General features: G+C 44.5%; 1 non-coding gene and 4 pseudogenes across 1 annotated transcript; all 5 read left to right on the top strand.

The window, feature by feature from the left end:
• The first annotated feature begins 350 nt into the window (after nucleotides 1–350).
• Nucleotides 351–471, top strand: LOC142698841 (U2 spliceosomal RNA; annotated as a pseudogene).
• A 1200-nt stretch (nucleotides 472–1671) lies between these two features.
• LOC142698845 (U2 spliceosomal RNA) lies at nucleotides 1672–1737 on the top strand (annotated as a pseudogene).
• A 780-nt stretch (nucleotides 1738–2517) lies between these two features.
• On the top strand, nucleotides 2518–2701 carry LOC142698848 (U2 spliceosomal RNA). The gene has a single exon (XR_012865809.1). It is a non-coding gene; the product is annotated as a U2 spliceosomal RNA (small nuclear RNA).
• A 19651-nt stretch (nucleotides 2702–22352) lies between these two features.
• On the top strand, nucleotides 22353–22523 carry LOC142698839 (U2 spliceosomal RNA; annotated as a pseudogene).
• A 944-nt stretch (nucleotides 22524–23467) lies between these two features.
• Nucleotides 23468–23673, top strand: LOC142698849 (U2 spliceosomal RNA; annotated as a pseudogene).
• The last annotated feature ends 2879 nt before the right edge of the window (nucleotides 23674–26552 follow it).

Genomic DNA, 26552 nt, shown 5'->3' with positions numbered 1-26552 from the left:
TGTGATGTCATATAATAATAAAAGGATGTTCAAAAAACGATGCCAATCTAAAGTAGACATATGGGGGATGTTAATTAATAACAATTTTGTGTGGTATGGCTGCCTGTCTTACAAGCAGATACATTTAAATTGAGAGAAATTATAATTTTTGCAATTTTTCGCAAAATTTGGGTGTTTTTCACAATTAAATACTGAACATATCGAGCACATTTTGCCAGTAACTTAAAGTGCAATGTGTCACGAGAAAACAATCTCAGAATCGCTTGGATAGGGGAAAGCATTCCGACGTTATTACCACATAAAGTGACACGTCAGATTTGAAAAATGAGGCTCTGTCAGGAAGGTCAAAAGTGGCTAAAGAGGGAAGGGGTTAAATGGATTTTTAGAACAGGGAGATGGAAATAGAGCTTGCTCTGTCCACTCCACGCATTGACCTGGTATTGCAGTATCTCCAGGACCGGTGCACCCTTTCCTAAACCAGTCACTAAAATCAGATTTGAAAAGTGCTTTTTGCATTTGCCATTGTTTGTTTCTTGCACATTGGATCTCTCCTTTAATCCCATTATTTGAACGCCTGTTGTACAATGCATTTTTGTCATGTGTGCTAATGAATGACCTAATTATTAAATGACTTCATTAACAGATTTCCACCTCTTGTGTTGTGTGTGTTTCCAGCATTTGAATTTGGAATAGCTCATTCACCTTAAAGAGCTGCACCTAAGCAAGCCAGTCACTCAGTCAACCCACAGCCACTGATTGATGCAGCAGCACCGTCAACTAGTGGAATAGTGGAGTGGAGTAGGGGAGCAGCCATTAAAGCAGCCGCCACAATGGACCTACCTGTGTATACTATATGGATGTGATGGAATGAGCTCTCCTCCCTACATTTCAAAGAAGTAAGAATTGAAGTTGCAACAAACCCTTGCCTACAAAGAGACCACCAATTTGGATTTGTTACTATGTTACCAGGAAGAATAACAAACTGTGCAAGGATGGAGGTTGTAGGAGGAAGGAGAAGAAGGTGTCCATAAAGTTTGGGGATGATGCCTATTTGCCATTTCGCAGTCCCCTGTCTCCCTCTTGTGGCCTCCTGGAGGCAGCTAGCTAGCTGTGCAGACAACACGGGGGGCACATGTTGCAGTGTAGCCCTCCTAGGCAACACTGAGTGACTGACTGAGCAGCAACGTCTAATATAAGTTTCTGACGGAACTTTGCGCGTGTCATAGTGGGGCCCTAAGAAGTGAGAGCAAGCTTTATGACATCATAATGGGACCTCAGACAGACAAGCCTGGGCTCAGGCAGTGTTGGTCAGCAAGCACTGTATTGCAGGTGATCGAAGGCGTGAAGGGAGAAGGGGTGGCTGTGGGCATGCAATTGCTGCTGCTGCTAGCGTTTGTCTGCACGGCAGGAGGGCATCTGGGCATTGCCAGGAAGGCGTTTTTATGTAGATTCCTCCGCTTTCCGCACAGCATTGTGGTGCAAGCAAAAGAAGCAAAGCCTGTCTAGCTTCCTCTCTGGCCTTTTTTCACCTCCCGCCTGCCTGCCTGGCTGCTTGTGTGAGTGTGTGAGCCGGCAGGGCCCCATGGAGGTGCCTAGGAGTAGGCTGAATCGCTGCAAGGGGGTGAACAGCAGTATTGGCCAGGCTCTGCCAACACGCGCCACTTTCGGGTTATCGCTTCTCGGCCTTTTGGCTAAGATCAAGTGTAGTACCTGCTAAAGCTGAGGTTAGTAATCATCCCTGCCGGTGGTTGATGGGCCATCGTAGGAGGGATGACAGAACGCCGAGGTGAGGGCAGGGAACCACAACGGTCATCGCTCTGGTGTACGCACTTCGTTTAAAGGTATCATTTGTAGGTGACCAGGCGACCGCCGGATCGAGGTCAGGAGGTCGGGTAGTTTGGAAGCCCGAGTTGCTATGTGCCCCAGGGCTGGTGACCCTGGGGTGCCCTAACTCACTAGGGGTGGGATCCCACTGAGTAAAGGCACATTTGCACGCACTCCTCTTTCACACTTCTGAGCACAACTCTTTATTCTCCCGGCTGGGAGATGAGCAATTTTTTTTTATACCTGGCGGATGTCCAGGCTGTATCACAGCGCACATCCACTTATTTAATTTTGTTTTTTCACTGTGTGTTTGTCACAAGGATTTTGGGATGCGGTGCCCTTTTGGGACCCTCCTGAGGTCTAAGGGGAAAATGTGTGGCCATCTGGTTCCGTTTTCCCCTGCAACCCGGCCTCCCTTCTTCGGAGGGGAGGTGCAACCTGTATGCAGGCTCCTAGGTGGACACTGGGGTGGCAGCCCAGGTAGAAGCCTAGGAGTGTGTTTGGGTCTCCCTAAGCTTCGGCGGGGGGAGATCATCGATCCTTGATCCTCTAGGCCTATGGTTTGGAGGGTCGGGGAATGGTTATGCGGGGCCTCTCTCTTTTAAGAGAAGGGCTGCGATAGACCGCATCCTTGTGCACTTTTTGTGTGGCTCCTCTGCACTTTTTATGCACTTGGGTGATAGAAAGCACGGCTTGGGCTTTCAAAAAAAATAAAAATATAAAATCTGTTCTTATTAGTTTAATATCTTATACGTTTCCTATCTGGGGACCACATATTAAATGGATTTTTAGAACAGGGTGATGGAAATAGAGCTTGCTCTGTCCACTTCGCGCATTGACCTGGTATTGCAGTATCTCCAGGACCAGTGCACCCTTTCCTAAACCAGTCACTAAAATCAGATTTGAAAAGTGCCTTTTACATTTGCCATTGTTTGTTTCTTGCACATTGGATATCTCCTTAAATTCCATTATTTGAACGCCTGTTGTACAATGCATTTTTGTCATGTGTGCTAATGAATGACCTAATTATTAAATGACTTCATTAACAGATTGCCACCTCTTGTGTTGTGTGTGTTTCTGTGTTCCAGCATTTCAATTTGGAACAGCTCATTCACCTTCCACCAAGTTAAAGAGCTGCACCTGAGCCAGCCAGTCACTCAGTCAACCCACAGCCACTGATTGATGCAGCACCACAGTCAAGTAGTGGAATAGTGGAAGAGTGGAGTAGGGGAACAGCAAGCAGCTATTGCAGCCGCCACAATGGACCTAACTGTGTACACTATATGGATGTGATGGAATGAGCTGTCCTCCCTACATTTCAAAGAAGTAAGAATTGAAGTTGCAACAAACCCTTGCTTGCCTACAAAGAGAGCAGCAATTTGGATTTGTTACTATGTTACCTGGAAGAATAACAAACTGTGCAAGGATGGAGGTTGTAGGAGGAAGGAGAAGAAGGTGTCTGTAAAGTTGGAGGATGCCTATTTGCCATTTTGCAGTCCCCTGTCTCCCTCTTGTGGCCTCCTGGAGGCAGCTAGCTAGCTGTGCAGACAACACGGGGGGCACATGTTGCAGTGTTGCCCTCCTAGGCAACACTGAGTGACTGACTGAGCAGCAACATCTAATATAAGGTTGTGATGGAACTTTGCGTGTGTCATAGTGGAGCCCTAAGAACTGAGAGCAAGCTTTATGACCTCATAATGGGACCTCAGACAGACAAGCCTGGGCCCAGGCAGTGTTGGTCAGTGCTGGTCAGCAGGCACTGTATTGCAGGTGATCGAAGGCGTGAAGGGAGAAGGGGTGGCTGTGGGCAAGCACTTACTGCTGCTGCTGCTAGCGTTTGTCTGCACGACAGGAGGGCACTTGGGCGTTGCCAGGAAGGCGTTTTTATGTAGATTCCCCTGCTTTCGGCACAGCATTGTGGTGCAAGCAAAAGAAGCAAAGCCTGTCTAGCTTCCTCTGTGGCCTATTTTCACCTTCCGCCTGGCTGCCTGTGTGAGTCGGCAGGGCCCCATGGAAGTGCCTAGGAGTAGGCTGAATCGCTGCAAGGGGTGAACAGCAGTATTGGGCAGGCTCTGTCAAGGCGCGCCACATTCGGGTTATCGCTTCTCGGCCTTTTGGCTACGATCAAGGTTCGTCCTGATGTAGCTGGGGGTGCGAGTTCTTGGGCGACTTCCGGAGCAGGAGGAATTTCTATTTCTGTGGTCTACGACTGACAGGTGCATCATGGCTGGAAAGAATACTATTCGTTTGGAGGTGAGTCCCACGGACATGCTAATGAACAATGTCGTATACCTGATTCGGGATATCATGATGAGGAAGATCGGAGTCCATAAGGAGGAAATCTTCAGTGTGAATGAGTTCCCACGGAGAGGTATTTACGAAGTCACTTTTGAAAATGGGGGAAGGTGTCTACATGTTTTTGAATAGCTGAGAACTTATGCAAATGACTCATTGCTGGCCGGGATAAAAGTAACACCGTTGTTTGGGCTGCAGGAGAAGATGGTAGTTGTCCATGTATACAACCCCTATATAAGTGTGGACCTGATTGAGAACTTTCTGAAACACTTTTGTGAACATGTGCGTGGTGGGGACAAACTCACTAATGTGTTGTGCATTTACAATTGTAAGCTCAGGTTTTTTGTCCGCTTCAGAATGGACTCTACTTGTGTGGGAGGCTTCATGCACCCTCCTGCAAATTTCTCTGTTGCAGGGTTCAGGGGCTATATCACCTATGCTGGACAGCCAACCTTTTGCCGCAATTGTTTTCAGTTTGGCCACACAAAAGATAGTTGTGAGAAAGGCCAGGTGTGCAGAAACTGCAAGAAAGTTGGACACCATGCTGGAAGTTGCACCCAAGGCAGAGTGTGTGATTTGTGTGGAGCCGACACCCACCTGTACAGAGATTGCCCAGCTGTCATACAAAGGAGGGAGGAGGCGTGGAGCAGAAGTATGCAAATTGGAAGGGAGGCGGCCTCCAGACAGAGTGAGGCTGAAGTGGAAAGAGAAATGGAGAGAGTCCAGAGAGAAGTGGCCAGAGAGGAAAATGCAGCCCAGGATGTTGCAGCAGCGGTAGAACCTGCAGTGCCCAGTCTTGTGGAGGAAACACAAATGGAGGACGTTATCCGCCAACTGGAGGAGGTAATTGAGGGAGTAGTGAGTCCAGTTCACCCCTCGGATCCGGCGAACATTGAGATGTTCTCATCAAGCAATGAGACTAGTTTGTGTCACAGGGAGGGTGGTGGGAAACAAAAAAATGAGATCGAAGACAGTGATGAGTTTGTACAAGTGGAGACCAAAAGAAGAAGAAGATCCGCCCAAAAAAATGGTGGTGAGACGAGTTCGGAGGCGGTCTCTGAAGCTGACAAAAACCCGTTTGATGCGTTACAGGCACAGGACCCAGATTCTGATTAAAGTGGCTAAAAGTTATGCAACTGTATAAGCTTTTTGTTATGTTTAAGTTTTGGTGTTTAATATGCCTGTAAAGTTTATTTTTCCTCAGAGTCTTGCAGGAAGTGAGGAAGTCAGAGCCTGGGTATGGTAAGGCAATAACTGGGAACTGCTGACTTTTTGGTGCAATGGGTTTTATTATTTGTTCACAGAATGTGAGGGTCTTTAAGAACAAGGCTAGGAGAACTGCAATTTTAAGTTTTCTTAGGCAGGAAAATGCGTCTATTTTTTGTTTGCAGGAGTGTGGCATTGAATGTGCGATAAGTCCTGACGAATGGCAATGTGGGAGTGCGGTGTGGTCTGGAAGTGTGAGTAATAAAAATGATGGGGTGGGAATTTTGATAAAATCTGAAGAAATTATTCTAGATAGTTACATTATAGTAGAGGAGGGGAGGTGTGTATCCGCAATATTAAAATATAATAATGTGAAATTTAAATTAATTAATGTTTATGCGTCCGCAAATAAAAATGAAAGGGCAGCATTATTTGAAAAAATGTAATTTTATGTTCAGGGTAGAATGCCTGTTATCATTATTGGGGATATGAATTGTGATCTGTCTAAACGTTCTTTTGATGTGTCTGGGAAAATTTTGTCTGATTTAATTTGTGATTTTAGGTTGGGGGATATTCAGAATCTGTGTAGAATTGACCCAGAATTAAAACATATCATTCTGATAGAGGGGGTATTCATTCCAAATTAGATTATTGTTTACTGTCTGAAAATGTGAAGTCGGTAAGCTATAGGCAGAAGCCTGTAATGTATTCGAACCATGATGCATTGTTCTGTGGGGTTGATGTGGTACGTATGGGAAAGGATTGTGGAAGCTCAACATAAGTCATTTAGATGTTAGGGAGCAGTATGAACGTTTGTATGCAGTGTGGTGTGAAAAACAAAGTGAATTTGGGGATATACTTTTGTGGTGGGAGTGGGTGAAATGTAAGACAAAGTCTTTTTTCAAAACTGTTGGGTATAAGGCAAGTACAATTAGAAGGAGAAATTATGTTAAACTGAATGCGAGATTGAGGTTTCTATATAGAATGAGAGAGGAAGGAATGGATGTTGAGGATGAAATTGTGGGTGTGAGAAGGGAAATTAAAAAAAAATTGTCTGAAAAGGGGAGGAATATTATTTTCAGAGCAAAGTTGGGAAAAATGGAACAGGATGAGAAGTGTTCGCGTTTCTTCTTTAACTCCTTAATGACCGGGCATGTTTGTACCTTAATGACCAAGCCAGATTTGTCAAATCTGGTATGTCTGACTTTATCAGAGAATAACTCTGTGAAAGTTTTGAATATCCAAGTAATTCTGACATTGTTTTTTCGTCACATGTTGTACTTTATTTTAGTGGTAAAAGTAGACTGATACGATTTGCGGAAATTAATTAAAAAATAGAGAAATTGAAGAAATTTTGTAAAAATTATCATTTTTCCCTAATTTTAACTGCAATATGTCACATATGTACACACATACTGCACAATTTTTTTAATTAAATATATATTTCCATCTCTTTACTCTATTTTGTCAGCACTTTTGAAAAAAAAAAATATTTTTTTGAGCAATTTGGAAGACTTACAAATTTAGTAATCATTTTATACATTTTGAAGTACATTTTGTTTTCCTGCACCAAACCAGGTTTTCAGAGGCTCATAGGTGTCAGAATGGTGGAAACCCCCACAAGTGACCCCATTTTGAAAACTACACCCCTTAAGGTATTTATTAAGGGGTGTTGTAAGTATTTTGACCCCACAGTTTTTTTGTAAGAATTCATGCAAATCAGGTGTAAAAAAATATAATTTCACTTTTTTCATAAAAGTATCACTTTGAATACCGATTTCTGTGTAAAGTGACCATGAGAATGAAGAAACACACCCCAAAATATATCACACGGTTTCTCCTGTTTTCAAAAATGCCCCCATTGTGACCCTAATGCATTGCTTGGACACACGACAGGGCCCGAAAGGGAGGGAACACCCGGAGGCTTTCAGGACTCATATTTTGCTTGAAAATGTTTTAGGCCCCACTGTACATTTGGAGAGGTTTTGAGCTACCAGAGCAATAGAATCTCCCCATAAACGACCCCATTTAGAAAACTAGACCTCTTAAGGTATTTTTCTAGGGGTGTAGTGCGTACTTTGACCCCACAGTTTTTTGCTAAATTTAATGCATAGCAGGTGAAAAAAAAACAAAAAACACTTTTTTCATAAAAGTATCACTTTGAAGACCGATTTCTGTGTAAAGCGACCATGAGAATGAAGAAACACACCCCAAAATATATCACCCTGTTTCTCCTGTTTTCAAAAATGCCCCCATTGTGACCCTAATGCATTGCTTGGACACACGACAGGGCCCGAAAGGGAGGGAGCACCCGGAGGCTTTCAGGACTCATATTTTGCTTGAAAATGTTTTAGGCCCCACTGTACATTTGGAGAGGCTTTGAGCTACCAGAATGATAGAAACTCCCCATAAACTACCCCATTTCGAAAACTAGACCCCATAACGTAATTATTTAGGTTTATAGTAATTATTTTTACCCCACAGTTCTTGGCTAAATTTAATGCATATCAGGTGAAAAAAAAAAAAATTTCACTTTTTTCATAAAAGTATTTGTTTGAAGACCGATTTCTTTGTAAAGCGAACATGAAAATGAAGAAACACACCCCGAAATCTATCACCCTCTTTCTCCTGTTTTCAAAAATACCCACATTGTGGCCCTAATGCGTTGTTTGGACACACGGCAGGGCCCCAAAAGAAAGGAGCACCCGGAGGCTTTCAGGACTCATATTTTGCTTGAAAATGTTTTAGGCCCCACTGTACATTTGGAGAAGCTTTGAGCTGCCAGAACGATAGAAACTGCCCATAAATGACCCCATTTCGAAAACTAGACCCCTTAAGGTATTTATCTAGGGGCATAGTTAGCATTTTGACCACACAGGTTTTTCGCTAAATATATTGGAATTAGTCTGTAAAAATTAAAATGTACTTTTTTTCTGAAACATAGAAATTTTTATTATTTACAAGGAATAACGAAGAAAATGCACCCCAACATTTGTAAAGCAATGTCTCCCGATTACGACAATACCCCATATGTGGTAATAAACTGCTGTTTGGACCCACAGCAGGGCTCAGAAGGGAAGGAGCGAGATTTGGATTTATGATATTGCTGGAATGGTTTTCGGTGCCATGTCGCATCTGCAATGCACTGGAGGGACCAAAACAGTGGAAACCCCCCAAAAGTGACCCCATTTTGGAAAAACCTTCAAGGAATTTTTCTAGGGGTATAGTGAGCATTTACACCCCACGGGTCTTTTGCAGAGTTTATTAGAATTAGGGCGCGAAAATTAATATCAAAATTTTTTCCACTAAAATGTTGCATTTTCTCATTTTCACAAGGGATAAAGGAGGAAAAAAACAACCATTTTTTATAAAGCAATTTCTCCCGAGTACGGAAATACCCCACATGGGGTCATACATTTTTTCATTAGAAATGAATTAACCCTTTCAGGACTGATCCAGTTTTTGCTTTCTTATTTTAGATTTTCCCTCCCCGCTTTCCAAGAGCCATAACTTTTTTATTTTTCCATCAATAGAGTGGTGTGAGGGCTTATTTCTTGCGGGAGGAGCTGCAGTTTTTATTGGTACCATTTTTTGGTACATAAAAAGTGATTCAAAAGTTGTATTACATTTTTTTTTTAGAGCGAAGGTGACAAAAAAAAAAAAAATGCGATTTTGGCGGTTTCAATTATTACATTTTTTTAAGGTGTGCACTGTGCAAATTAAATATTGGTCTATTGTAATAGTTCAGACTTTTACGGACGTAGCAATACCAATTTTGTTCAATTTTTTTTACATTACTTTAGAAGAAAAATGCGAAAAGGTGTTTTGTTTTTTTAACTTTAAAAAAAAAAATTCTCACTACTAATAACTATAATTCTTCTACACATTTTATTAATCAATCCCCTTAGGGGACTTGATCCAGCGATCATTGGATCACTGGTACAATACACTGCAATACTAATGTATTGCAGTATATTGTTATTCTTACAGGCTTCTGTAACAGAGCGATCGCTGTACCTGTCCGTTACTACCGAGGGGGCCTGCTGTAATACACAGCCGACACCCGCAGCGTATGGAGCGGGCTCAGAACGTGAGCCGGCTCCATACATCAACCGCCGCACCATGACGGGCAATTAAGTCATAGTGCGCAAAGGGGTTAATGCACAGCGGATAGTTCAAAGTGAAAATTGCAATTTTCCACTGATATGCCATTTTAGTGCATAATATGTTGTGCCCAGTTTGTGCCACAGAAGACAAATACCTCATAAAACGTTAAGCGGGTTCTCTCGGGTATGGCGACGCCGTATGTGTGGGCGCAAACTGCTGCTTTGGCACGCTGCAGGGCTCAGAAGGGAGGGACGCCATTTTGCTTTTGGAGCGCAGATTTTGCTTGGTAGTTTTTCTGATTTGGGTTTCGCTGGTATTTCAGTTTATAATGTGGGGGGCATGTGTAATCTGTGCGGGGTACATCAGGGTATATGTAATCTGTGCGGGGTACATCAGGGTATATGTAATCTGTGCGGGGTACATCAGGGTATAATAAGAGGGTATAATAATGGGGTAAATAAATAATATTTCATAGATATGTGGCCAGTGTCGCACTGATAAATGGCACCCGATCTTATCCGCTTTTGGAACATTTTGCATCGCCATATTCTGAAAGCCAGAACTTTTTTATTTTTTCACCACCGGAGTCATGTGAGGGCTTATTTGTTGCGGGACAATGCGACAACTGCAATCCGTCGCCGCACTTAAGGGGTTAACTGCCGAAAGCAGCGGCGATGGTCCGCTGTCCGGCGAGACTGATGTCTCAGCTGTCTAGGACAGCTGTCAGCGCGGGTCTGTCACTCTGTGTTTACACAGAGTGACAGTTTGAAATGCGGACGAAAATGCACGTCCTGGTGCGGGAACTAGCAGCCGACCAGGACGTGCATTTTCGTCCTTGGTCGTGAAAGGGTTAAAGGAACAGTGTCACCACAATTTTTTTTTTAATATGTTAAAGATGTTAGTGCTTTATTAAAAACGTTTGGATTAATTTGTGTGTTTGTGTGTTACTTTTTTTTATTTTTACACTTTTTCTTCCCTATGGGGGCTGCCATTTTTTTTTCCATTTCTGTATGTGTCGATTAACGACACATACAGACATGGAATACGGCAGCTCCAGTCCCAAAGGGACTGCGAACGGGGCCCGTTCAATACACTTTCGTGTACGCCGCTGTGTGGGAACGGCGCATGCGCCGCTCCCACACAGTTCAATTTGAAATGCGCGCCGTCCGGCGCCATTTTCCTGTGGACCGGAAGTCGCGGCCGGACAGTAAGATTACTACTTCCGGTCGCGGCTTCCGGACTTGTGCACATGGAGCAGCGGCAGCAGACGGAGCGGATGGAGCGGATGGACCGGAGGGAGAGGCGGCGACTGGAGCAGGTAAGTTATTTCTATGTATGTTCGTGTTTCAGTGTGTGTTTACTACTGTATGTTAACCTTCTACACTGTGTGTTAGCTCAAAAAATGGCGACACACAGTGTAGGAGGTTAGACCGTTCAAACCCCTCGTTTATCCCGGCACTAGCCAGGATAAAGGAGGGGGGGATTCTGAGAGCTCACTAGAGCGAGGGATTTTTACCCAATTTTGCAGCATAAAGCAATGTGGTTGCTTTACCACATGCAATGCTGCAATTTTGGGAATGGCTCCATCTAGTGACCAGTGCTGGGAAATATTATAAATTGAATCCAATTTATAATATTTCCTGACTCGTGAAAAAAATAAAATAAATTAGAACAATGTTTAATCACCTATACACTAACTGTTTAATTTAAAAAAAAAAAACATGTTTTGCTGGCAACACATTCCCTTTAAGAAAGTTTTTTCAAAGAAACTAGCAATTGAGGTTGTTTTGAAAGAAGATGGAAGTGAAGTGTGCGGTGATGAGGTGAGTGAGGAGATTGCAAAATTTTATGAAGATTTGTATGCGGTGAAATGGAGGGATGAGAATTTGGAGAGTGAAGTTTTGAGTGTGTTAGAAAATAAGCTTGGGGAGAGTGAGAAAGAGATGATTATGCGTAAGGTGTCTAGTGAGGAAGTATGGGAAGTGGTGGAGAGAATGGCAGCAAATAAGACGCCTGGAGAGGATGGTTTGCCAATAGAATTTTATCGTGTGATGTGGAAGGTCATAGGGAAGGATGTTGTGAGAGTGTGTGAATATATGTGGGAGCATATGGAAATTGCAAAGTGTATGAAGAGTGGTGTGGTGGTCTTGATCCCAAAGAAAGGGGGTATAAGAAACTTGAAAAATTGGCGTCCAATAAGTCTACTTAAAGAGGCTCTGTCACCAGAATTTGCAACCCCTATCTGCTATTGCAGCAGATAGGCGCTGCAATGTAGATTACAGTAGCATTTTCATTTTTAAAAAACGAGCATTTTTGGCCAAGTTATGACCATTTTTGTAGTTATGCAAATGAGGCTTGCAAAAGTCCAAGTGGGTGTGTTTAAAAGTAAAAGTCCAAGTGGGCGTGTATTATGTGCGTACATCGGGGCGTTTTTAATACTTTTACTAGCTGGGCGTTCTGATGAGAAGTATCATCCACTTCTCTTCAGAACGCCCAGCTTCTGCCAGATCACGCTGTGACGTCACTCACAGGTCCTGCATCGTGTCAGACGAGCGAGGACACATCGGCACCAGAGGCTACAGTTGATTCTGCAGCAGCATCAGCGTTTGCAGGTAAGTAGCTACATCGACTTACCTGCAAATGCCGATGCTGCTGCAGAATCAAATGTAGCCTCTGGTGCCGATGTGTCCTCGCTCGTCTGACACGATGCAGGACCTGTGAGTGATGACACAGCGTGATCTCTCGATAACACGGCTGTGTCTGCACTGCCAGAAGCTGGGCGTTCTGAAGAGAAGTGGATGATACTTCTCGTCAGAGCGCCCAGCTAGTAAAAGTATTAAAAACGCCCCGATGTACGCACATAATACACGCCCACTTGGACTTTTAGTTTTAAACACACCCAATTGGACTTTTGCAAGCCTCATTTGCATAACTACAAAAATGGTCATAACTTGGCCAAAAATGCTAGTTTTTTAAAAATAAAAACGTTACTGTAATCTACATTGCAGCGCCTATCTGCTGCAATAGCAGATAGGGGTTGCAAAATCTGGTGACAGAGCCTCTTTAATTGTGACTATAAAATATATGCAAAAATGATTGCAAATAGGATGAAGTGTTGTTGAGAGTTTAGTGGGGGATGATCAGTTCTGTGCTGTGCCGGGGCGTCGTATCCAAGAGTGTCTGTGTTTGTTGAGAGATTGTCTGTGGGATTGTAAGAGTAGAAAGAAGTATGTGTTTGTCCTGTCTCTAGATTTTGAGAAGGCGTACGATAGGTTGGCACATAGTTTTTTGTTCAGAGTGTTGTTACGTATGGGGTTTCCAAGTGATTTTGTCGGAAGAGTGAGAAGTTTGTATCAGTGAATATATAGTAGTGTGCTTGTAAATGGAAGTTTAGGAAGGAGAGTGAATGTTTGCTCTGGTGTTAGACAGGGATGTCCACTGTCACCTGTTGTCTTTATTTGCGCAATAGAGCCATTGCTTTGTCTTATTAGGCGTGACAAAGTAGTAAGGGGAGTTTTTTTGCCCGGTAGTGATGGAAGACAAGTAAAGGTGAGTGGTTATATGGATGATGTGTGTGTGGTGTGTGATTCTGAATGTTCGGTGAAGAGAGTTAAGTTGTTAGTGTCTATTTTTTGTAGAGCATCTGCCTTTAAGGTAAATTGGTTGAAGAGTGAATGTAAATGTTTAGGTAGCAGGGAGATGTCAGATGATGTGGGAGTTAATAAAGTGAGTGGTCCTATTAAGATTTTGGGGGTTAAATTTGATGATAAATTAGATGGGAGGGAAAGTTGGGAGGATTCAAAAAAGAAAGTAGAGGTCAGGTTAAATTTTTGGAAGTTGAGAAGCCTTTCTTTCATAGGGAAAATTGTGGTGATCAAAAGTGTGGTATTGCCTATTATCTTGTATATTGCAATGATTTTTCCACCAGATTATATGTGCCTGAGGAGAGTAAATAGAGTTTTTTGGTTTTTTTCTGGGGTTCCAAAATGGAACGGTTGAGGAGAGAGGTGGTAGTGAAAAGTTGGAAAAATAGTGGGATGAGTTTTCCAAATTTAGAAGTATATTTTGAAGTTAATATGTTGGTATTTTTATTGGTAATAATTGATAGGGATCGGAAGGTGTCTTGTATGTCTAAGTATTTGGCGGGAAGAATTTTTGTTAGGCTGAAATGGTATCAGCCTGGTTTGAATAAACCTGTGTCTGGGGAAATTCCCAAATGGTATGAGTGGGTGGTGAAGTTCTTGGAGAAGTTTGAGTTGCGAGAAGTTGAAAAAAATGTGGTGAAAAATAAACGGGTGGTTTTGAGAATGATTGAGAGTAAGGAAGTAGTGAGCGGGATAAATACTGTGAGAGGTGGTGATGTGCAAAGGGTGTGGAAGAAAATTAGAATGGATGGTATGTCAAATAAACAGAGAGAAATAGTATGGAAGAGTTTGCATGGTGTGTTGCCTGTGCTTGAATTTAAGAGAAATAGGGGTCTTGTGAGAGAAGAAAAATGTCCAAGAGAGAATTATAATGGGTGTGAAAATATAGTCCATTTGTTTTGGAACTGTAAGTTTGCGAGAGATGTTATTAAGAGGTTGGGGCCTTTTATGTAAAGAACTAACGGGGGTTAATTTCATGACTTTTGAGTGTTAGATGTTTGGGTTGAGTGTATGTGGTGGTGTGAAGGAGAGAGTACTGTGGCTGTTTTTGGCGCGTATTAAAGAAGTTTTGTGGGATGTGAGGAATGTCTATGTGTATAGGAGAAAGGAATTGAGTGTGAATGACAGTGTTAGGATGATGTTAGGTAAACTTTGTTTTTTTTTTGTGGGATAAAATAAAGGGTGGGATGGATGCAGAGGGAATCTAGAAGGTCAAAATATGGCTAGATGTTGTTGACCTGTATTGATTTTTTTCATGTCTGTATTATGTATGTTATAAATGTTATGTAATTAATGTATATGGCAACACCGTGAGCAATAAGAGTAGTGAACGAGCCGAGTCAAACCAGGAGTGTACGAGGTACAAAACGCAGAGCAGGAGAGTAGTGAACAAGCCGAGTCAAACCAGGAGTGTACGAGGTACCAAACGCAGAGCAGGAGAGTAGTCAGTAAGCCAGGGTCAATATGAAGTAGGGTCAAATAGTTCAAGAAGCTGCAGCAGGGCCAGGAAACCAAACGAGAAGAATCACAAGCAAGGAGGAACAGGAAAGGCAGGTATAAATAGCCAGTGGGCGGGAGCTAGCTCCGTCTGGCCAGGCTGTGATAGGCTCTCCCACTCCTAAGCCTGCCATCCTGAGTGGTGGAAGATGGAGTCAGTCTCACAGACATAGAAGCAGGTGCAGACTGATTACCTATGGGCGTTGACACAGAAGCTGTGCCTGGCAGATCCTTTACAGTACCCCCCCTTTTATGAGGGGCCACCGGACCCTTTCTAGGTGGACCTGGTTTATTGGGGAAACTAAGGTGGAACCTCCTGACCAATACCCCAGCGTGAACATCCCGGGCGGGTACCCAAGTCCTCTCCTCAGGCCCGTATCCTCTCCAATGGACCAGGTACTGGAGGGAGCCTTGGACCATCTTGCTGTCCACAATTTTGGCCACCTTGAATTCTACCCCCTCAGGGGTGAGAACGGGGACAGGAGGTTTCCTCGAGGGAGCCAAGGACGGGGAGCAGCGTTTAAGGAGGGAGGCATGAAACACGTCGTGTACTCGAAAAGATGGGGCCAACTTCAGTCGGAAGGAGACAGGATTGAGGACTTCAATTACCTTGTACGGCCCAATAAACCGGGGAGCAAACTTCTTGGACGGGACTTTAAGGCGCAAGTTCTTTGACGATAGCCACACCAGATCCCCGACCATAAACAAGGGGTTAGTAGAACGTCTTCTATCTGCCTGAGTTTTTTGTATGCTCTGGGACGCCTCTAGGTTCTTCTGAACCTGGGCCCAGACTGTGCACAGTTCCCGATGAACGACCTCTACCTTGGGATTGTTGGAACTACCAGGTGAAACAGAGGAGAACCGTGGATTAAACCCAAAATTACAGAAAAAGGGGGAGACCCCTGACGAGTTACTGACCCAGTTATTAAGGGAAAATTCGGTGAGGGGAATGAATGAGACCCAATCATATTGACAGTCAGAGATAAAACACCTTAAATATTGTTCTAGAGACTGATTAGTCCTCTCAGTTTGGCCAATAGTTTCAGGATGGAAGGCAGAGGAGAAGGACAGATCAATCTCCAACTTTTTACAGAAGGCTCTCCAAAACAATGAAACAAATTGTACCCCTCTGTCAGAAACAATATTGACAGGGACCCCATGGAGACGCAGGATGTGTTTGACAAACAAGGTAGCTAACGTCTTAGCATTGGGTAGTTTCTTGAGGGGCACAAAGTGGCACATCTTACTGAAGCGGTCTACTACAACCCATACCACCAACTTGCCTTGAGATGGAGGCAAATCGGTGATAAAATCCATGGAGATATAGGTCCAAGGTCTCTGGAGAATGGGCAAAGAACGTAGTAAGCCCGCTGGTCGGGACCTGGGAGTCTTGGACCTAGCACAAACCTCACAAGCGGCGACGTAGGCCTTAACGTCTTTAGGCAACCCAGGCCACCAATAGTTTCTGGCAATGAGATGCTTGGTACCCAGGATGCCTGGATGACCAGATAGTGCGGGGTCATGATTTTCCCTAAGTACCCTTAGCCGGAATTGCAGGGGAACAAACAGCTTGTTCTCAGGAAGGTTCCCGGGAGCTGAACCTTGATCAGCCGCAATTTCAGAGACTAAATCAGAATCAATAGAGGAAATGATTATACATGGAGGCAAAATACAAGCAGGATCTTCCTCCGAAGGAGGGCTGGCCATGAAGCTACGCGACAGTGCATCAGCCTTAATATTTTTAGACCCAGCCCTATAGGTATAACACAGAGAGACAATTCAAGAGCCTTTGACGCCCATGTATCAATATAAAAATTATTAATTTTATTAGACAAACATCATATAAAGTTAAAAGTGAACAAACAAATACCGTATATGGCGGCGTATAAGACGACTGGGCGTATAAGACGACCTCCAACTTTTACCCTTAAAATATAGAATTTAAGATATACTTACCATTTCGTGCATGAGCGCTCCACTATGGCCATCGGCGGCAGGACCCAGGACTCTGTCTCTTTGAACTCACGCATGCGCAGATAGGCTGCTTCATCGCGCGAGATCTGAGAGGCAGGGAATGAGAGGAAAGGGCGGGCCAGAGGATCTTACAGAGATGTTCCCTGGCGGCTAATACCGGCTTCCCTCAGATCCGTGGCGGATTCCGTGCATCCCGGGAGCCTGTGTACCGGACTGCAGGCTCACAAGGTAACACACAACCTGTGTGTAGACAATATGTAGACTAGGGATGTCACGATACCAGAATTTGGACTTCGATACCGATACTTCGTTTAGTATTGCGATTTCGATACCAATTTCGATACTTTTGCCAACAGTAATAAAAAAAAAATTCTTCCGTTTTCTGATGTGAGGCGCGACGTGTGATGAATTTTGAACGCGCCTCACATTAATAGTAATTAATCCCATCATGTTTCTCAGTCATATTGGGTTAATGTGCGAGGTACATGATGGGGTTAATTACTATTAATGTGAGGAACATGGAGGGTAAATTCATCGCACCTCGCGCCTCACATTAATAAGTGAATGAAAGCCGTGTTTATTTCATTTTTTTACAGCGTACACATCATAAATGATGCAAAAACATTGTTGTCCGCACCATTACTGAATGTGTATATTTTATGTATTGAGACTTATTTTAATGTTTATTGTAAAAAAGGTGAATGTGTATTTTTTTTAAAATTTAACAATACTTTGTTTTTACTTTATTTTTAAACTTTAATGTACTGACATATATCAGATATGTGCCAGTACATTAACCTGTGGACGGATAATACACAGGCAGTTGTTAGGACATACTTGGGTATGTCCTAACAACATGAAATATGGTAAGACAGCCCTGGGGTCCGTCAATAGACCCTGGGCTGTCTGCCCATATATGGTATGGCCCTCGATCGCGTCACAGGAATTCCCTGTGACGCGATCCAGGGGCATCCCCCCTTCTCACTTTCCCCTGAATGCTGCAGTCAGCTGTGATCGCAGCATTCAGGGGAATAACGGCGGAGATGAGCGGTTTCTCTGATCTCCGCCGTTATAGAGCGGGGCTGCGGCTGTGTAATACAGCCATTGCCCCGCTCCTGACAGGAAGTGCGCGCGCGGTCAGCATGAGGTGATGCGGCCGGCGCTGCACTAATGAGCGGCAGTTCAGGCACTGAAGACAGAACATGGGGGTGTTTTGTAGCGCGCCCGCCATGTTCTGTCTCCAGTGCCGCCGCTCATTAGTGCAGCGCTGGCCGCATTGCATCATCCTGACCCCGCGAACTTATCATGACTCAGGAGCGGGGCTGTGGCTGAATTACACAGCCGCAGCCGCGCTCCCATACATTCATGTGTTACTATACTGAGCTGTGCGGCTGCGCAGCTCAGTATCGAAATACAGGAAATAGCGGTATCGAACCGTTTAGGGATGCACAGTATCGAAACAGTATCGAAGTTTCGATGCACCGTGCATCCCTAATGTAGACAATATCCGGCATATAAGACGACCCCACACTTTTGACATTTTTTTAAGGGTGTAAAAAGTCGTCTTGTACGCCGATATATACGGTATGACTCTAGTAAAATGCCGGAGACCGCACTCACAAAATGTTACTGACTGTAGTAAATAGGCAAGCATGTAAACATCATTATATTAACCACCTTCAAACATAATCCAAGACAGTGCATTGCATAGAGTTAGCTGGTCAGGTCAATGAACTTACCCATATAAGTAACAAGAGGTAGAAAGAGTGTCTGCTCCGCCGTATAAGCCCCGACGCGCGTTTCGCCACGAATTGCTTACTCAAGCAGACCTACCACCAAAAGAGACCTGAAAGGGAAGCAAGATTTTATTACGTTTCAAATTTACGGGAAATTAGTATATGGAGTCGCCTAGATGATATGGGGGAACAGTAGTGGTTAAACAGTCTCCAGCCGCTAATATAATTTTGTTTGGAGTCTATATATTGATTCCAGCCCTATAGGTAACCAAAAAGTTGAATCTGGTAAAAAATAACGCCCATCGAGCTTGTCTCGGGTTTAGCCTCCGGGCAGATTCTAGGAAAACCAGATTCTTGTGGTCGGTAAGGACAGTTACCTGGTGCCTAGCCCCTCCAGGAAGTGGCGCCACTCTTCAAATGCCCATTTAATGGCTAAGAGTTCGCGGTTGCCAATATCATAGTTACCCTCAGTGGGCGAAAACTTCCTGGAGAAGTAGGCACAGGGACGGAGATGGGTGAGGGACCTGGTACCCTGGGACAAGACAGCCCCCACTCCCACCTCGGATGCGTCAACCTCCACGATAAATGGCTCCATTTGGTTGGGCTGAACCAGCACCGGGGCCGAGATGAAGCACTTCTTATTGAGCTCAAAAGCCTGGACAGCCTCAGGAGGCCAGTGGAGGATATCAGCACCTTTGCGAGTGAGATCCATTAGAGGCTTAGCGATGACCGAGAAGTTAGCAGTAAATCTCCTGTAATAATTAGCGAACCCCAGGAAGCACTGTAACGCCTTCAGGGAGGCAGGTTGGACCAATTCCGCCACAGCCTGGACCTTGGCGGGGTCCATGCGGAATTCATGAGGAGTGAGGATTTGACCCAAAAATGGTATCTCCTGCACCCCAAACACACATTTTTCGGTCTTCGCAAACAGTTTGTTTTCCCGAAGGACCTGGAGCACCTTCCTGACATGCTCAATGTGGGAGGACCAGTCCTTGGAAAAGTATGTCATCAAGGTACACTAAAAGAAATACCCCCAGGTAATGTCTTAAAATCTCATTTATGAAATTCTGGAAGACCGCGGGAGCATTACACAACCCAAAAGGCATGACGAGGTATTCGAAATGACCTTCGGGCGTGTTAAACGCAGTCTTCCACTCATCCCCCTCTTTGATGCGGATAAGGTTATACGCCCCCCGTAGATCAAACTTAGAGAACCATTGAGCCCCCTGAACCTGATTAAAGAGATCAGAAATCAAAGGAAGGGGATACTGGTTCCTTACAGTGACCTTATTCAAGTTAGGGTAGTCAATGCATGGCCTAAGACCACCATCCTTCTTCCCTACGAAGAAGAAGCCAGCACCTACCGGAGAAGTAGAGGGGCGAATGTAACCCTTGGCCAGGCATTCCTGGATATACTCTCTCATGGCTTCACGTTCGGGACAAGAGAGATTAAATATCCTACCCTTAGGGAGCTTAGCTCCTGGTACCAAATCGATAGCGCAATCGTATTCTCTATGAGGAGGTAACACTTCGGAGGCCTCCTTAGAGAAAACATCAGTGAAGTCCTGAACAAACTCAGGTAGCGTGTTCACCTCCTCAGGGGGAGAAATAGAATTAACAGAAAAACATGACGTCAAGCATTCATTACCCCATTTGGTAAGAGCCCTAGTATTCCAGTCAAACGTGGGATTATGCAAATGCAACCAGGGAAGGCCTAAAACCAAATCGGACGATAATCCCTGCATCAACAGTACAGAGCACTGCTCCAAATGCATGGAGCCAACAAGGAGTTCAAAAACAGGGGTATGCTGTGTAAAATAACCATTAGCAAGAGGAGTGGAGTCGATACCCACTACCGGGACAGGTTTAGGCAAATCAATCAAAGGCATAGCTAGAGACATAGCAAATTCCACAGACATGATATTAGCAGAAGACCCTGAATCCACGAAGGCACTGCCAGTAGCAGACCTACCACCAAAAGAGACCTGAAAGGGAAGCAAGATTTTATTACGTTTCATATTTATGGGAAATACCTGTGCGCCCAAGTGACCTCCCCGATGGTCACTTAGGCACGGAAGTTTTCCGGCTGCTTATTCTTATGCCTAGGACAGTTGTTCACTTGATGCTTGTCATCCCCACAATAGAAGCAGAGACCATTCTTCCTGCAGAACTCTCTACGTTGTTGGGGGGACACGGAGGCCCCGAGTTGCATAGGTACCTCCGAGTCTTCCGTGGAAGAACGAAGCAACGGAACCTTGGGAGGCATCATGGGGGAGTCAGAGGAGAACCACCGAGAAGCTACGCACCACTTCCTAAAGTCAGAACAATACTCCTCAATAGGTCTCTTACCCTGACGTAAGGTCACCAGCTGACTCTCGGCAAAGGCAGTCTTGTCAGTCTCGTCATAAATGAGTCCGAGAGCAGAAAAGAAAAGATCAACGGAGGAAAGTTCAGGGGCGTCAGGAGCCAAGGAGAAGGCCCATTCTTGGGGCCCTTCCTGGAGCCGGGACATAATTATACCCACCCGCTGACTCTCAGAACCTGAGGAGTGGGGCTTTAAGCGAAAATAGAGCCTACAACTCTCCCGAAAGGAGAGAAAAGTCTTCCGGTCCCCTGAGAACCGGTCAGGCAACTTGAGGTGGGGTTCAAGAGGTGAGGTGAGGGGCACTACCATGGTAGCATCAGGCTGGTTGACCCTCTGAGCCAGGGCCTGGACCTGTAGGGAGAGACCCTGCATTTGCTGAGCCAGGGTCTCAAGGGGGTCCATAGTAGTGTCAGGGACCAGGGTACACTAGGTATATGGGCTTGTGATTATGTAATGACCGGGGTAGGGAAACAGACAAGTGAGCCCTAATTTACCCGCCACTGAGTCCCTGCCTACTTGCAACGACACACCCTAGGCGACGGGGTACAACTGGGCGACGGTCCCTACACTCAATAAGTGCACGACAGACAAACAGACAAGGGTACACAGAAGCAAAGGGAAATGGGGCAGTTGCCCACGGCAACACCGTGAGCAATAAGAGTAGTGAACGAGCCGAGTCAAACCAGGAGTGTACGAGGTACAAAAAGCAGAGCAGGAGAGTAATGAACAAGCCGAGTCAAACCAGGAGTGTACGAGGTACCAAACGCAGAGCAGGAGAGTAGTCAGTAAGCCAGGGTCAATATGAAGCGGGGTCAAATAGTTCAAGAAGCTGCAGCAGGGCCAGGAAACCAAACGAGAAGAATCACAAGCAAAGAGGAACTGGAAAGGCAGGTATAAATAGCCAGACGGCGGGAGCTAGCTCCATCTGGCCAGGCTGTCATAGGCTCTCCCACTCCTAAGCCTGCCATCCTGAGTGGTGGAAGATGGAGTCAGTCTCACAGACATAGAAGCAGGTGCAGACTGATTACCTATGGGCGTTGACACAGAAGCTGTGCCTGGCAGATCCTTTACACACACTTTCTGGCAGTGCCCCTTTGCACAGGGTCTGTTGAAAGCCTTGGGACACGAACTCAAGGACTCAGTTCCCAGGAACAGACTGTCGTACCGCTCGGTACTTTATGGACTATTTCCTGGGAATAACATGGATGGAGCAATCCAGGAAGCCTGGCGCCTTATGAACTGTTTTAAGGATGCCATATGGTTTGCCAGGAATCGTCTAATTTTGCGGAGAGATAGTGTGTCCGTCCAGGACTGCCGCAGGCTGATCTACAGCCTGCTCAGAGACTATTCCACCTGGGACAGCCCGGACGTCGATCAGGAAGAGGACTGATACTCCCCTTCCCCCCACTCTCCCTTCTTGTGTGTTGTCTTTCAATAAAGCTTCGGGCCTGTGATCCCCCTTTCCCTATCCCCTCCTACCCACTCCCCCACCCCATCACTTGTCTGTAATGTTTTGTTGTTTGGCTTTAGTGAATGCAAGAATATTAGTGTAGCATGTGGTGTAATGTATAGCATAGGTTAACCTGTACTGTGTATTATACTGTCATGTTATGTTTGGCGACTGTTTTTATTTATTATTTGCTGTTTCATAGCTTGCGCTGCGTCGCAGTAATGTTTGTATGATGACGATTGATTGTCAATAAAGTATTTTTCAATCAAAAATCTGTTCTTATCAGTTTAATATCTGATACGTCCCCTATCTGGGGACCATATATTAAATGGATTTTTAGAACAGGGAGATGGAAATAGAGCTTGCTCTGTCCACTCCACGCATTGACCTGGTATTGCAGTATCTCCAGGACCGATGCACCCTTTCCTTATAGGTTTACTAAAATCAGATGTGAAAGTGCTTTTGACTTTTGCCATTGTTTCTAAAGAACTCCAAGGCATCAGGGATGTTGAAATATCTTGCCGGAACGGTTATTCGGCGGTTAAAATGGCAAAATATAGATTTGTGTAGACCAATTGTTTTTTACTGTACGGATGGGTACTTATATATGGAAAAATTCATTAAAAAATTTCAGTTAGAAAATGTGAAAATGGAGAAGTTTGTGAGTGATAAGAATGGTGTGAAAAGTATGTGTATAAATAATATGATGTGTTCAATTAATGGTTTGAATTCGAGTGAGTCTAAGACGGTCTAAGAAGATTCTGTTTGTTGGACACATCATACTTTACAAAGACTTGTTATGGATGTCGGTGCATGGAGTTTTGCCTGTGAGAAGTGTTCAGAAGAGAAGAGGTCTGGTTGCGTCTGAAAGTTGTCCGAGAGAAGGTTGTGGGGATGATGAGGATGTGAGTCATGTTTTTTGGTCGTGTATGCATGCAAAGAAAGTTTGGAGAAAGTTGTGTGGTTTGTGTGAAGAATTGACTGGTTTGAGGAAACCTACGTATGAAATTGTTTTGTTTGGTTTGTGTAGTTTGGGTAGTGAAAAAGACACAGTGTTGTGGATTTTTTGGACTTGTGTGAAAGAGGTATTGTGGGAGACGAGAAATTTGAATGTGTATAGAAGGGAAGTGTTTGAGGTGGATGAAGTGGCAAGAATGGTATTAGCAAAATTTTATTTTTATTATAAATGGGATTTAGAAAGAGGAATGGATGCGGAAGGGATATGGAGAATGTTGAAGTGGAGATATTTAGTTTGAGGATTATTTTGTTTGTTCTTTATGTATTATGATGGAAAATAAATAAACAAACCAATATAATGAGTTTTTTGAATAATAGAGAGATAGTTGTTCAAAATTGAGCAGCTATAATTCTCGGTTTTATTTAAAAAAACCCTGAATGGTTTAATAAAAAAATAAAAATAAATCTGTTCTTATCAGTTTAATATCTGATACGTCGCCTATCTAGGGACCATATATTAAATGGATTTTTAGAACAGGGAGATGGAAATAGAGCTTGCTCTGTCCACTCCACGCATTGACCTGGTATTGCAGTATCTCGAGGACCGGTGCACCCTTTCCTTATAGGTTTACTAAAATCAGATGTGAAAAGTGCTTTTGACTTTTGCCACTGTTTTTTTCTTGCTGATTGGATCTCTCCTTTAATCCCATTATTTGAACGCCTGTTGTACAATGCCTTTATACAATGCAGGTTGTGTAATGTGTGATAATGACCTCATTATTAAATGCAATTAATTAATAGATTGCCTGCCACCTCTTGTGTTGTGTCTGTGTTTCTGTGTTTCCAGCATTTGAATTTGGAACAGCTCATTCACCTTCCCTTTTCCTCTCTCCCTCCCTCTTCCTAGGTAAGTGAAAGAGCTGCACCTGAGCCAGTCTATCTGTCAACCAGCCCACAACCACTGATTGATGCAGCCAGCAGCACAGTCAAATAGTGGAATAGTGGAGTAGGGGAACAGCAAGCAGCCATTAAATCAGCCGCCACAATGGACCTACCTGTGTGCACTAGATTGATGTGATGGAATGAACTCTCCTCCCTACATTTCAAAGAAGTAAGAATTGAAGTTGCAACAAACCCTTGACTACAAAGACACCACCAATTTGGATTTGTTACCTGGAAAAATATGGAGGTTGTAGGAGGAAGGACAAGAAGGTGTCTGTAAAGTTGGTGGATGCCTATTTGCCATTTTGCAGTCCCCTGTCTCCCTCTTCTGGCCTCCTGGAGGCAGCTAGCTAGCTGTGCAGACTGTTGGTTAGTGCTGCTCAGCAGGCAGCACTGGATTGCAGGTGATTGAAGACGTGAAGGGAGAAGGGGTGGCTGTGGGCATGCACTTGCTGCTGCTGCTAGCGTTTGTCTGCACGGCAGGAGGGCATTTGGGCGTTACCAGGAAGGTGTTTTTATGTCGATTCCTCCGCTTTCTGCATTGTGGTGCAAGCAAAAGAAGCAAAGCATGTGTAGCTTCCTCTCGGGCCTTTTTTCACCTGCCGCCTGGCTGCTTGTGTGAGTGTGTGAGCCGACAGGGCCCCATGGAGCTGCCTAGGAGTAGGCTGAATCGCTGCAAGGGGTGAACAGCAGTATTGGGCAGGCTCTGCCAACGTGCGCCACTTTCGGGTTATCGCTTCTCTGCCTTTTGGCTCAGATCAGGGTTTATTGCCTTGGTCTGGGCCGGGGGTCGGTTTTTCGTGGGGTTTACTCCAGCGATTTCGAGGGCGATCACCGTGCCGTGGGCATTTGGAAAACGGCAGCAGTACGCAACACAATAATTTTCGTGGTGGAAGATCAAAGGAAGGAGGAAGTCGGACCAGGACATATTATTGAAGGTATATCTATGGTTGTGTTCAGATAGCACCGGTATCTTTGGGTGCTCGAGGTAGGGTCCACACCTTGCTAACAACACGCGGTGGAACGCACGGCCATTTTGACCGATGCGTTCCACCCAACTAGACACGCCCCCCCCCTCACAGCACTTAAAACCAGGAAGTGACCAGGGATTATCAGCGCCCATGAAGAGCGGTAAGCCGCCGAACACGATTCATAGCAGCGCTACAACGCATTATAGATTCATATCGATCCAGTCCCCAGTACGGCTCAGGTAAGGAACATATCATCAGAGTTTATGGAGGTGTCTACACTCCATTGTATACCCCCCCTTCTTTGGACTAGTGGAACTTCGCTTGTACAGCTAATCCTTGTCTGTTTCGTTTGTCATACTTATACTGCATGCCTTGAACCTATTTCTGTGATGCTTTCTAGTCTGCGATGTTTATGATATATAAGATTTATAAAATGTACCTATGTGACAGCTCTCCAAACTCATGATATGCTATAATTATATGTACATATTTTGCTAGTGCCCGACGAAGGTCTTACGACCGAAACGTTGACGTCGCACATATAGCCTCTGGCATTTATCCTGAGAATCTAATAAATATATTTTATGAAACACAAGCAAGGTGTGCCGACTACAATTCTTAACCTACATCCAGGTTGGGACCCTACCTCGAGCACCCAAAGATACCGGTGCTATCTGAACACAACCATAGATGTACCTCCTCTTCAGACAAGCACGGTAAATATGTCCAATCCGACCTTCTCTTACAACAAGGAGGAGACAGACAGTATCCTATCTACAGATACCACATCCAGGGAGTTTCTCCAGATCCCACCGACAGAAATCCGGAATAGAGATCACGAGAGGAACAAGAGGAAACTCATCAACTAGGAGCTACACAGTGCCACATTGGCCGAGTATATCAAAGTCCAACGCATTCCTCGAGGACTACGCGTACCAATCAAGCCAACTATCTTCAAAGAAGATCCAGATTACTGTACGCAATTCGAACACATCCTCAACAAATGTTCCTTTGACCTTATGACACTCACCGTATCATACTTACAAAAGAATATCGCAGAGATTCAGGTGAAAATCACAGCCTCTGAATAGAAATTGAAAGCTACCCTATCCACTTCAGAGTTCACTGAGTTTGACAACAAACTGAGAATGAATCTCAGTACCCATCGGAGCGAGGTTAAAGCTCTCAAGAGAAGCAAATTTCAAAGAGACCAAGAAGACTATCTGAGGAATAGAGTGTACAGATGGCAAGAGGGATTTACATCTACACGACCACAACGCAGAACACCATACCAGTCATCGGGCTCATCACAGTCCGGATCGGGTGGAGAAGGATCGGACTACCACTATCCTGGCTACTCAAATCAAGGCAGACACCATTTTTTAGACCAACGCAGGGGGCAGATGCCCAAGAAGAGGATGAGGAGAGGCGGCATCAGAAGACGCAAGTCGACTGATGACAACAAGGTCACAGGTATGACTAGCACCCCACAATCACTGGTAGTGAATATTTCTTCCAAATCACTAAGTCCAGCTGAACTCCTCCTGCTACAGAAGGGCCTTTCCTTCTGCCCTACTTATAGGT

Source organism: Rhinoderma darwinii, unplaced genomic scaffold (assembly GCF_050947455.1).
Source record: "Rhinoderma darwinii isolate aRhiDar2 unplaced genomic scaffold, aRhiDar2.hap1 Scaffold_1032, whole genome shotgun sequence".
NCBI classification, from domain to species: Eukaryota; Metazoa; Chordata; class Amphibia; order Anura; family Rhinodermatidae; genus Rhinoderma; species Rhinoderma darwinii.
This window is presented reverse-complemented; position numbering and strand designations above follow the sequence as displayed.